Genomic DNA, 12,640 nt, shown 5'->3' on the forward strand with positions numbered 1-12,640 from the left:
GCCACCCAGCCAGCCTCTCCACTCCATCTGCCTCTCTCCTCTGCCCTCTCTAACTTTAACACCCACACACTAAAGGCACCCTGCTGGCTGCTAAGTGGCATATGTCACAAAGAGGCTCTGTTCTCGAGGGGCTCACAGATCAGCAGAGGCATGATCCTTACATGTTTCAGAGCATTTCAGATCTCCTGGTTGATACAAAACAGCCCTATGCTGGTGACACACTTATCCTGTGTGAGGGGCAGAGGTTCCAAAGTGAGGAGGAGTGAAGCAGCATGCAGAGTGAATAGACAGCTTCAGGGCCAAGTCTAGGGCTCAGGCCTCTGGACTGAAATTTTGGTGTCCCTTCCCTGTGCTTGACTGTGACTACATCCTATGTAATAAAAGTGTAGTATGCAAATTGTCCCCTCGACAGGGAGGTCGCCCGGGAGTTCGACCAGGAGGCGGGGCTGGCCGGGGAAAGGGAGGGAGGCCCCAGCCCGCCAGCAGCCCCTAGGAACCTTACCAGTGCACGAATTTCGTGCATTGGATCTCTAGTCCAATAATAATAAGATCAGTAAACCTTAAGAAACTAGCATCTAGCATCCAATTTTTAAAATTATTATTACCCAGTAAAGTCTGTAGGGATAGACATGGGGGTATCTGTATCAGACAGTCCCATTCCCAGTAACCTCGTAATAAAAGCTGAACATTGAAACAGATTTGGATTGGAAAACTGTGGTACATCTACACAATGGAATACTATGCTGCCATAAAAAAGAAGGAATCTCATCATTTGCAGCAACCTGGATGGAATTGGAGAACATTATGCTAAGGAAATAAGCCAGTCAATGAAAGAAAAATACCACATGTCTCACTCATTTAGGGATAGTAAAGATCATTATAAAGTGATGAACAAAAAGATAGATACAGAGACAGTAAAGCATCAAACAGTCTTTCAAATTACAGGGGGAAAGTTAGGGAGAGGTGGGGGAGTTGTGAAATCAAACGAAGGACTTGTATGCATGCATATAAGCATAAACAATGGACGCAAAACTCTGGGGAGGGAGGGCATGTGTGGGCGTGGGGTGGGGGGGGTAATGGTAAGATATGTACACATATAATACCTCAATAAAAAAATTTAAAAAAGATAAATTAAATAAATAAATAAATAATGAAAATTAAATAAAATAAATAAAAAAAAACAAAAAAAAGAAACAGATTTGTTCAAGTTGGTGATGGGGAGAGGGTACGAGTCCTAACTACAACAAATGCTCCTGTAGCCACTGCTAAATGGCATGACCCGGCTGGAGGGGGGAACGGGGCGTAAGGCCCAAGCAGAGCCAAGCGGTAGTTCTGCCGGAGAGCTAGTTCAAGCCAGCAGACAGCATCTGTTTAGTAAACCAGGTGGAAAATACTCTGTATCCTCAGCTTCTCTCATCAGAAGCTCTTACAACATAACAACTGACAGAACAAAAGGGCTTTCAGGTTCAAAGGATGTGCTTCACAGTTTCCTTTTAATCGGGCTGATTTACCCACGCATCCTAGATCTACTAAATCACGATTTAGTGCTTTCAGGGTTCAGAAATCAACATTTTCAAATATCCCAGGGGATTCTGACATGCAGTCCAATCACAGGCTGGAGACTGGATGGAACCTGCCTGGCTCCCTGAATATGAAACTATGCTGGTAAACAGGCCCCCTGGTCCCTCCCTTCTCCCCAGGCACCAGCTGTCCAAGGTAGCATGTTGGTGAACTAGAAATCACAGACAACTGCTGTGGACCTTTAAGGAGCAGTGAACAGTTCATGCCAATTTCCACCCAAAACTGGGTGGCTCATCAATTTCTACTTCAGTGCCTTCAGTAACGGGTGCTATCACACTCCCAACAGCTGGTCCTATTGCTAGTCTGATCTGGCAGTTAAGAAGTTCTGGACTTAGACAAGGTAGAGCATGGGGGTTAGGGCTCGACCAGGCTGCTGGCATTCCAATCCCTGCTTTGCTTCATATTAGCTATGGCATCTCGCCAAATTCATCTATAAGACTGGGATCATAACAACCTACGTTGTAGGGATGCTGTGAAGACGAAGTAGATTGATACAGGAAAAGTGCCCAGAACAAATGCTGGAACTTGTAAGTGCTATTTGTAGTGTTACTGCAGCCAAATCTGCCTGCATAACACCCACCTGCAGATCACAACCTGCCATCTCCAGCTACACAGAATGAACGGATTCTTCCACACACTCCACGTGCCTGTTTATCTCCTGGCTAATATACCCAGCTCTTCTAGACACCTGGAAGACATGGTTCCCAGGCCTTTCACCACAAAACAAACTCTTCTATGACTAAGTTCTTACAAAATAGGAATGAAACTGACTGTGGCCAGGGTAGGCAGTCCCATCAGTGGCGTCCCCCTGCCCAAAAAAAGCAGAGGAAGAGTGAGGAGTGTGTGTATGTGAGGGAATGAGCAAGAATGAGTGTGAAGCCCTGGCCAGTTTGGCTCAGTGGACAGAGCTCGGCCTGAGGATGAAGGGTCATGGGCTCGATCTCCACGAGGGGGCGAGCGGGAGGCGGCCGGTCGGTGATTCTCTCTCATCAATGTTTCTACCTCTCTCCCTTCCTCTCTGAAATCGATAAAAATATATTAAAAAAAAAAAAAAAAGAATGAGTGTGAAAATGTGCAGGCCACAAATACCTTCAAGAGAGGGAAACCCACCTCTGGCTTACAATCTGGACCCACCACCCTCCCCGGGTCCTACGTCATCCCCTTTGTGGCTCTCAGACCACCACCCTCCCTCAACCAATGGGAGAAAAGCTTTCTCGGCTGACCCAGGATTGCTGTAACTAAGCAGCCTACTAGCTCACTGCTGCCATGCTGGTCCCCCTGAAACACTCCTTCCATGGTGTTACTAGCCCAGCATGAAAACCGCGGGGTTAATACCCATCAGACGCATCCATCTTTCACTGTCCTTCTCAGCCTGACCCATTCTCCCAGCATGCCTCAGGCTTGGGCTCCCAGATCAGACCCTGCACCCTGCTGCCCCTCACCTGTAGGCTGGGCTCACAGGCCCCTGGGCTTTGGGGATTGGCACTGGACAGGAAGACAGGAGGCTCACCCTATTCCTCCCCAAGGCCACTACTGGCCACCATCTCTATGAAGCTACACAATGTAAGCACACACACATCCCAGAACATCAGGTCTGAAAGATCAGCGGTCCAACCTCTCATTTTACAGAAGAGGAAACTCTGGAATGAGGAGGCCCTAGAATGCGGCCAGTGGGCATATCTGAGTAAGAGTGCTACTAACTAGACAGCCAGAACTGGCAAGAGAGGCTGCCCCTGCTCCCCACACGTCCAACAGGCCTGGCTGATCCTTCCTACCAAGAGCTAGTGAGGCATTGATGACACCAAGGTCCTGGCACAGTGACTGCTCTGCCTGGACACAGCCTGCTCCAACCCAATCCCCACCCCAACAATGGAGTCTACTGTTGCTTGATTCTGGTCCAAGCTCGTGAGCCATCCCAATTACAGAACTAGCTCCAAAAGACGCCGAAGAACGTGTGGGGACTCCCCACCGGTATCACGTTTTCCAAGTACCTGCACACCCTCGTCCGAACTGTACCCAGGCTCTCCCCGGCCTACACACCTTACCTAGAGGACAAAACCTGGGAGTGGTGGGCATGAACCTAGTTTCCTGTCTCCCCCGCCGCACCCCAAGGCAGATGGGGGGCTGGGAGAGGTGTGCGTCCAACACCCTACCAAGAATAAAAGTATCAGATGTATTAATTCCCCTGAGGCCTTCATGCCTACCGCTCCCAGGATAACATAATTAATTAAAACTAGCCAAGCCGAGGGAGAGCGATGGTTAACCCAAAGGGCCGACTTGGCAAAGGGGGAGAGAAGCCCTCGTACGAGTATACTGAAGGCGGGGAGTGGGTTGGGGTGGCCGGAGGAGGGACACAGCGCACGCAACCCTGCGCACGGGCCCGCGCGGCCCGTACAGCCCGATCCCAAAGTTGGAGGGTCCCAGGCTCTCCCCCCGCCCCGGGGGCCGCGCCCTGCCCCGCCAGCCAACCCGCTCAGGCGTGCGTCAGTCCGTCCGTCCGTCCTCCCCGCGGGGTCCCCGCGCGCCTTACCTGGTGCGCCATCCTGGCCGCAGCCCCCGCTCCAGCTTCCGGCCGCGGTCCCCGGCGCCCGCTCCCCCCGCCCGCAGGTTGCGGCGCGACTCTCTGCGACGCGGGCGGCCGAGGTCCAGGGGTCGGCGCGGGAGAAGGCGGGACCGGGCGGGGCGGACCCGAAGGAGGGGCGGGAGAGGGCGCGCCCGGCCGGCCCCAAACCTCGCTTCCCAGGAGGGGTGGTCCCGCTTCCGCCCGGAGACCCCGGCCTCGGCGGCTTGCGGGGCGCAGGCGCGAACTACACTTCCCAGAGGGCGCCGCGGCCCGGGCGGCCTGGTTGAACCCCTCACTGCCGCACCCCGCACCCTGCGAAGCTGCCAGGAGGGGCTGGGTGCTTGGACCCGCCTGGTGGCCAGTTTATGGTGGGCTTGCCTGCGTGTATGCTTCCATCCGTCCGTCCATCCATCCATTCTTGCATCCAACATTTACTGAGCGCATCCTCTGTGCCAGGTGAGGACGCTCGGATGAAACGTGACCCGCCTCTCCCAGAGGGCCCATCTCTTAAACCGACCTTGGCCGAAGCCCCCCGGGGTGGCGTTGGCGGGGGCGAGGGAGGAGAGCGGGTCCTTCAGGGGTGGAGAGGGGCCGTGGGCGGGCGGCGCAGGATGCGGTTGTAGGCGGGCGGTAGTGGCTGCCAGACCTTGGCGCATCCTCACCCGTCGCCCCGCTCCCTCGCTCACCACAGCATTGACCGCGCGTCATTGTATCTTGGGTGACTTTTCTGGATAGGACTGAGTGAGGGAGATGGATTGGAGACAGTGGTGTGCTTGAGCTGGCTTGCACCGGGGAGTCACTTGGGAGCATTATCTTCCCAACTCCATATTCAATGACTTTATGGTTTGTAGCTTAAAATGGGCCATGGTGGGATTATTTACACCATGAAATTGGGAAAGATTAAACATCAGCAATGCCCGTCCCCCAAGAGCTGGTTGTTAAACATTTACCAGCACACCACTGATTTGGGGCAGTGAAAACATGTAGAAATGGGGATAAAATAGCTATTTCACAAACAGTTTTTTAAACAACAACAACTTCATTTTAACCTTGGGGGGAAAAATATAGAAAAAGTGAACCTGCCCTAGCTGGTTTGCTCAGTGGTTAGATCGTCAGCCTGCAGACGGAAGAGTCCTGGTTCTGTTTCAGTCAAGGGCACGTACCTCGGTTGCAGGCTCCTCCCCAGCCCGGTCCCTGGTCAGGGCTTGTGCAGGACAACCAATCCACTTCTCTCTCTCTCCCTCTTTCTTCCACGCTTTCTTTAAAAAAAAAAAAATCAATGGAAAAATATCCTTGGGTAAGGATTAAGAAGAAGAAAAAGTGAGCCTAAACTAGCCTATGAAGAACAAGACCTGTGATAAGTGAAATAAAAAGTCAGAGTTGGAGCAGCCTATCATTCTTGGACTGTGGTGTTCAGTGACAGGGTTTTAAGTTACCCCTGACTTTTTTCCAGATTTGAGAGGGCTCAGTATCCTAAGGCTGGACTGGGGAAAGATGTTAAATCTTCAACATCAGCTCTCGTGAGCAAAAGTGAGAGCTAGTAGGGGGTATTTGAATTTGAACCAGGGGCCTCTTGGTCTGCAGTCAAATACTCCACACTTGAGCTACAGACACACACCTAAGTAATACCTTCCACCTATGCAGTCATGCCCAATAGTCCTATAAAATTCTGCCACCAGAGTTCACTCAGGTTGGGCCTCCTGAAAGCTACCAAGCCTGCCTCACTGCAATTCATCTTCCGGATACAAAGCAAGCACCAGGCTCCCCTTGCTGTAGCCGCCCGCCTGCCCTTTCTGGAAGAGCTCTGACAATCATAGCTGGAAGGGGCCTGTCCTCAGATTTCCTGTACTCAGGAATCATATTGGGAACTTGTCAAACATGATCTGGAACAAGCTCCTTATGGAGGGTCAGGAAACCCCACTTTGAGAAACACCTGTCATGGATCTACATCTGCTTCCTTTTTCGCCACCTGCTGGAAGACTCCAGTACTGAAATACCCAAGTAGGGGATAGGCTGAGAATTCTAGCACCAGTCTCAGGACTAGCCCGAGCTGGTGGGGAGAGCCAGGATTGAAACCAAGAACCACAGTCAACTGCTCATACTCTGAACTCCGCGGTAGACGAGTGATCCTTAATTTCATGGTGCATCAGAACCCTAACATTCATCTGGAGGGCTTACGAAAACAAAGATGACAGTCGCACCCTAAAAGTTTCTGATGAACAAGTTTTCCGGTAATGCTGATGCTGCTGGTCCGGGGCCATACCTGGAGAGCCACTGCTCTAGACCTTCACACACCTGGGACCAGACACTCACACTGGTGTCTGGGGGCTCCACCGAAGGTGCCTGTTCACCATTGTCCCTTCTGCATGGCCCCGGCTCCACCAAAGGCCAGGGCCTGCCTGGGATCATGGGGGTGGTTTCTTCCTCCTCAGTTAGTCCTCTTTCCATTTTACCATTTAGGAAGCTAAAACTCAAGAAGCCTTTTGCCTGCTCCCCAATGTGGAACAACTTTGTTCAAGTGAGTCAAGGGGATCCATGGACCTTTTGCATCTAGAGCAGCCCAATGTAAATTGAAAAGCCCAGTTTGTCTCAGAAAACTCCAGCTTGGAGGGTTTATATTGTTATTCCAATGTTACAGGAAGGGAAACAGAAGACTAGAGGGCATCTTTGTCCCCGCAAAGGAGAGTATCCAGGTTGGAACATGTTTTCCTTCAGAGGTGCATTTGAATATCCTTGGTTTTTGGAGGTTTCTTAGAGCTTCTGTTCAACTTCCCTTTCTTAAGGCCTGCTGGGCACTGTGGGGCACTGAGCAGAAGCTGAGATTCAGTGCAGACTGAGATTAAGTGGGCACAGGCTCATGAAACAGACACCTTTGAGCATTTACCACGAGCTAGAAGCTGCACTGTGTTGTGAGGATACAGGGTGAATAATACCAGCTCTGCCCTTAAGCATCTTACAGCCTAGTAGGCAGACAAACCAGTAGACAACTAACTTCTGTCTGATGGGTTGGGGGGCCTGCTAGAGCACAAAGGAAAGGTGAGGGACAGGTGAGCTGAGGCTGAAGGAGTGGGCCTGGCTGGAGGGGGATCACCCCAGAGGAGGGATGAGTATGAGAGGGAACAGGGATGGGGGAGAGCAGAGCTTGGCCAGGTGTTAGGAGTGTTGACCAAGACATCTATATACAGGACACAGGGCCTGGCCTGGGGTGACTGATCAGATGTGAGAGTAAGGGTGGGCTGCGTTCACGCTCAGGTGTCTGGCTTGGGGATTTGGAGAGCTGACAGTACCACTCACTGACACAAAGGAGGAAGAGGAGGAGGAGGAGGGGAGTGTGGGTGTGGAACTGAGGTGGCTGGGGGCATATATAGACATGGCCATCACAGCGGGACTAACTGAAGCAGTGAGTGTGGATCATCCCACAAGGTGAAATTAACCCATGGAAATCAGTGGGAAATGATAGCAAAGTAACTGGTAACATCCCTGGCACACAGTATTGCCTCGTAAAGTTAGTTTTCACCTATTCCTCTTTCACATTCCTGTACAGAAGTGAAAGTCATCAGTGTTTTTTCTAGCTCTTACCTGGGAGGAAATACTGAATTGAGGGGACCCAGATGTGCAGTCACTGAAGGGAGAAGTGTTATAGTGGAGCAGGGAGAAATCTCCAGCAACACCAGTAGGTGCCAGACCATCCAGTTCCCTGCACCAGCCTCCAGATTCACCCATAAGCTTCTCCCTTCACGCCTCACTCACACAGAGGAAGCACCTGAGTTTGCCTTCAAAAAACCCGGAGCCTATGGCCCTTACCTCGTTCATTTTTGTAACTAGCACTCAAGTATTTCTCACGCACCAGGCTGTGCTATACCCTGGGATAGAACAATAAAGAAATTAACCCCTAAAAAAAAAAAAGAAAGAAAGAAAGAGCCGAAACTGGCTTGACTCAGTGGATAGAGCGTCGGCCTGCGGACTGAAAGGTCCAGGTTCGATTCCGGTCAAGGGCTGTACCTTGGTTGCGGGCACATCCCCAGCTGGTCGATGTTTCTCTCTCAATGTTTCTAACTCTCTACCCTCTCTCTTCCTCACTGTAATAAATCAATAAAATATATTTTAAAAAATAAAAAAAATTAAAAAAAAAAGAAATTAACCCCTACCCTTGGCCTCAGCTTCCTCAATGCCCCACATTCCCAAAGGTTTCCATGGCTTTACCCATCCACACTCCAGATCTCCTCCCCCTATCATCCTTTCTTTCTTAAAGAAAAGCCCTTCCATTCTCACTCCCGCCCCACTCAGGGTGGTCATCAGACCTCCTTCAAGCTCTCTCTGTCTGCAGTCTCTCCCTCTCCATAGAGACCTGCTAAGTCAGATCCTTCTCACTCGATGAATTCTGGGTGAAATTATTGGTGTGCAGAGTGCAAATCAGCCCTTGGCATATGTGTGCACAGATCTTTATTCTGTTCACCACTGACAAGTTCTGCCAAGGGAGAAGACACATTCCATTTTATTAACTTGTATTTCATGAGCCATGTAGATGTGAGGAAGGGAGTGTCGGGGTTGGCTCAGCCTCCCCCAACTGTATGCAGCAAGGATGGGCAGTGCCACACAGCAGAGCCTGCTCCTGCTGAACGCTAATCCACATGCTGCTTCAGTTGGAGGAAAATTAGGTTTCTTAATCACTGTGGAAGGAAATAGCAAAAATTGTCATTGATAAGTGGCAGCCACGAAATATACATTATTTTAGTATCCGGGCCAAAGAAATGTGGAGCAAATCCATAATTCTGCATTTCCACACTGACGTGTATTGGCTGTTAGGAGTGCTTGCATGAGTTTTGGAAATGAAAGAGAAGATAAAGCATTTCTTCTATGACACTGAGAGGCAGGGCTCAAGTAAAATATCTCAGGTGTACACATCTCTCATCATTGAGAGACAACTGTTAGTTACCACATTTAAAATAACATTTTACTTTTTATCCTGATGGAGACAAATCAATCTAAATGTTGTTTGTGCCTCTTGTGTTAAGAAATCCTTCCCTTCCCTGAGAATATAAAGACTCGTATTTTTAATTCAAATAGTTTTAAATTTTTCATATTAAGGTCTTTAATTCATCTGGAATCCACCATTCTGTTTGGTGAGGGTTCAAAAATATTTTCAATATGGAAAACCAGTTATTTCAGCACCATATGTTGAATAATTTGGTACTTTGCCCACTAGTTTGTGACTCCATTTTCAATATATATAGGGGGAACATATATTTATCATCCAGGAAACTTTTGAGGGTGAAAGGAAATGCTATTCATATTTATGCTGGGACCACAAGCATAAACTTAGCACTTAATGTCCCATGGCAGGAGAAAATGGATATGTCCCAGCTCAACAGAGAGCAGATTCACCCTTCCTCAGCCTCTCTTCTTCTGGGCCCCTCAACAGGTCAGATGACGCCCACCCACATTGGTGAGGTCCATCTTCTTTATGCTACTCTCTTCCGGAAACACCCTCACAGGCACACTTGGAAGGAATGTTTTACCAGCTCTCTGGGCATCCCTTCTTCCATTCAAGTGGACACATAAAATTAATCATCACAGTTTCCCTTTTCATATACCAAGTTCCCACATATGCATGGGCCACATGTCCTGTTCCGTTCATTTGTCTATCTATTCCTATGCTCACTAGTTTAATTACATTCACTTTGTGAGTCTCGCCATGTGGCAGAACATGGCCGACCTTGTTTTCATATCTTAAATTGTCACCGCTGGTCTTAAACCTCTGTTTTTTCAAGATCTAATAGAGTCCTTTTCAACCTTTGCTGAAATTACAGTGAACCACGTGATTGAATTGAAGAGTATTGGCATTCTTACAATATTGAGTTCCCCATCCATGACTATGGAATCATCTCCATTAATTCAGGTTTCCTTTATAGCCTTCAGCAAAATTATTTTATAATTTTGTCAATAAAGAACTTAGGTTACTTTATTTCTAGTTACCTTATGATTTTTGTTTTTGTTATTAAGAGGATTTTTACCCTAATTCATTATCTAGCTGGTTACTGCTGGTTTATGAGGAATGACATTCATTTTTGTATTTTGATTTTGCATTGAGCAATCTAGCTGAACTATCTTGGTTCTAATGATTTTTCTCTACGTTTAGTATTGGCAATCATAGTATCTACCAATAAGGACAGTATGTCTCTTTTCAATCCTTCCTTCCTGTCTTTTCATTTTCTTTTTTTTTAAATTTCTTTATTGTAAGGTGTCACATATTTGTCCTCATCCCCCCATTCCCATCCCACACCCCTCCCCACGGATGCCTCAACCCCCTGTTGAACTTAGCCATTGGATAGGCTCGTATGCATGCACACAAGTCCTTTGGTTGATCTCTCCCCCCTCCCCCCACCCTCCCCTATCCTCCCTCTGAGGCCCGATAGTCTGATCAATGCCTCCTTGTTTCTGGTTCTGTTCTTGTTCTCAGTCTATGTTGTTCATCATTTCCCCTAGAGAGCGAGATCATGTGTCACTAGAGATATACTTATAAGAACTGAATGTGAGACGAGCATAATAGTTATGCTGAAGGCAAATGAATCAGTCTGTAGTGAGTTTCTTTCTGGACCAACAGTTCTTTAGAGACCCAATTTCAATGTCCACCAGTTCCTTATGTGTACATGTCAGCACTGACCCCTCATCTCTGGATGGTGGACTTTCATTTTCTTGTTTTCTTATAGAGACTAGGACCCTCCATACAATATTGAGTAGTAAGGGTGGTGATAGGCCTCCATGTTTCTGAATCTAACAGGACTGCTTCTCATGTATTGTATTTGCTGGAGGTTCATGGTGGGTCCTACGTATCGAGTTAAGGAAATTTATTTCTATTCTTAACTTGCTATGAGTTTTTTAAAAAATCATGATTCGGTATTGAATTTTATCAACTTTATCCTTACCTACTGAGTTGATGTGCTTATTCTCCTGTAATATACAGGGTGGGGGGAAAGTAGGTTTATAGCTGTGAATATTTGAAACAGTTTATTCTTGAATTATTATTTATTAATTACTGTATTGTCTTCCATACAAACTATCGCATCTCCTAATAAAAAGGTGTTGTTTTACAGGCTGGACAAGCAGCCAGCAGCATGGTAGCAGGTTGATTATGTTGGAAACATGACGGAGGGGGCAGCGATTGGTTCTCACTGGAATAAGTACTTATTTAGAATTTAGATTATATTTTTAAAGTGAAATATGTTCCCTGCATAACAAAGTAATGAGATAAGCAAACTGCACAGGAATGAGAAAAGAATCCGCCTCCCCTTTTGCCTTGGTCTTCCATTGCGTAGCTCAGTGCCCTCTGTGGTCTCCCTAATGTGAATATCACGGGTCTTGGATGCCATGTAACATACCCCTGAGAACACTGTCCTTCCTCCAAATCCTTGGTGTCTTTAGGGCCTGCTGCCTTTCAGGAAGGACTGGTGTGTGTCCTCACCATGTGAATGAAGATCTGCGGAGAGAAATGGGCACGTGGACTCCCCTGCTGTGGGGCAGAGGGAAAGAAGGACCTCTGACCACAGACCATGGGCTGGTGGTAGGAGGCTGTGGGCCTCACCCTAGTTCCTGGATTGTTTTCCCAGGATTCAGGGGTTTCTGCTACTCTAGTGCTGACTCTCCTGGGTTCAGCCAAGACCCTAGGAGATAGCCCGGCAGGGACTAGGCCAGGCAGAGGAGGCAGGAGTGCAGAGTGAAAGATGTGAAGAAGCCAGGAGGGAGGAGAAGGAAGGGGTGAAGCAAGGAGGAGGAGGAGGGGGTGAGGCTGGGAGGATGGGGCAGAGCTGAGGGAGGAGGGAAGGAAGGCAGGATCTGGGGACTCAGGTTCTCAAACCTGGTGCTGCCCTACAGGAGCTAGAGTGAAAACATGTCTATGAGAAAAGGGAGGGGGTCTTTGGGGAATGGACAGGTGAAATCATGGCCAGAGAGGGATCTCCAGTCAGTCTGCGATGGGTCTGCCAGTTTCATCAGCCAACCAGGAATGAATAGAACTTACTGTACACTATGGAATGTTTGGGTTACACAGGTGAAGTAAGGTAAGGAGGACTTTTTACTATGCAAGGGGGTGTAGCTCAGGGGTAGAGCATTTGACTGCAGATCAACAGGTCCCCGGTTCAAATCCGGGTGCCCCCTATGGCAACTTGCTTTATTGCCAAATACAGATAAATGGCCTTGATACTACATTCTACTAAACAGCAATGTCTTTAGTGGGTGCAGAGCCACCCCTTTGCTCTGGGCTGGGCCATACGTATCAGTCTGGGCCAATCAGGAGACAGAAACCACATTTTAACAGGGGAAGTTTAATATAAATAATCATTGTGCTATAAAAGGAGAGTAATTACAAAGGTTCAAAGAAAACTCTAAAGGAACCTCTGAAGTGAGGGCCCCAAGCAAGAACAAACTTAGGAGGGTGACCCTTCCCCAAAGCTAGGATTCAGACCTCATCAGGGAGGTGTGGTTGCTGCTCACCTGCCG

Source organism: Eptesicus fuscus, chromosome 14, assembly GCF_027574615.1.
Source record: "Eptesicus fuscus isolate TK198812 chromosome 14, DD_ASM_mEF_20220401, whole genome shotgun sequence".
Lineage (NCBI taxonomy): Eukaryota > Metazoa > Chordata > Mammalia > Chiroptera > Vespertilionidae > Eptesicus > Eptesicus fuscus.